Source organism: Bombus impatiens, unplaced genomic scaffold, assembly GCF_000188095.3.
Source record: "Bombus impatiens unplaced genomic scaffold, BIMP_2.2 scf_1666, whole genome shotgun sequence".
Taxonomy (NCBI): domain Eukaryota; kingdom Metazoa; phylum Arthropoda; class Insecta; order Hymenoptera; family Apidae; genus Bombus; species Bombus impatiens.
The window spans coordinates 666374-667619 of record NT_178085.1 but is presented as its reverse complement, the minus strand read 5'-3'; positions in this window follow the sequence as shown (position 1 = coordinate 667619).

Sequence of the window (1246 nt, the reverse complement as noted above, 5' to 3'; positions counted from 1 at the left end):
TTTTTTTTTTTTTTTTTTTTTTTTTTTTTTTTTTTTTTTTTTTTTTTTTTTTTTTTTTTTTTTTTTTTTTTTTTTTTTTTTTTTTTTTTTTTTTTTTTTTTTTTTTTTTTTTTTTTTTTTTGATATGATATTAATATTTACAGTCGTGTGATAAAGTTTCTGGTTAGGAAACATTATAATATTTTGTTGATATTTTCGTTAAAAATCAGTTCATTAAAAATCTTTTATCCGCTTAAAAATCCCCCATTATTTTCCATGAATACGCGCTACCCTTTGCAACAACAGTTTCCTCTTTTTGCTTTAACTGCGTTCGCTGCAGAAATCCATTTTACAAACTGTATTATCATACAATTAAAATGAAAACCGTTTCGACGTTATCCCGGTGCAAAATTTAATTTACAAATTTTATTTTCACCTTTACATTAAAGCAATTTTCGGTGATTCAATTATTGACCCTTCGCGAGTTCATGCTCGCCCTATATGATGTACCGCGTTCATTAAGTTAAATGACACGTAAAACTAATACCATGCCGGCAACTATTACAATAACAAAAAAAAAAGGTTAACGTTACGACAAAATGACCGAATAATCAGAATTTCATTTATTCCGCGTCTATAACAAAACCGAAAAATAGCATAAAGGTTGGTAGACACGGGTTTGTGTCGTTCGTTTTCCTCATTAACTCGTAAGAGTCATTCACGAGGAGAAATGTGTAGCAACGACGTCGACATGGAAGTACGTGGGAGGATGCTGAATATTTTCAATTCAGCGAGCTGCCATTCCACCGCAAGGTTCGCACCCATAAATTTCGATTTGCAAGAAATTAGAGAGAAAAGCACGGCAAAGCGAAAGAGGGGGGGTGGCGGAAAAGTTTAATTTTCTCTGTCTTAATCTCAGTAATTTCATCCCGGAGGCTGAGAAGTTCCGTTCTGCAACGAACGTTAATCGGGTTGTTCGCGGCTCCGCAGACAAAAGCGATAACCAGAAAACATGCTTACCTCCCCCGTCAAAGAATCAGATAACGTCACCGGGCGAACATTAAAGGAAAAGATGGAGGAAGAAACATGGAGCGTGTCCGGGGATACAAAATCACGAGACTTTGAAGCAACGTAAATGTTACTACATGAATAATTCGCAGCGAACGTTTCCCGGTCTCGTAGCCTGCGGCTGAATTTCCTGGAACATGGTAACGAGACCGCAACAGGGGAAAAACGATATTTAGGAGGGCCGGAAAAGCAGCCGGCA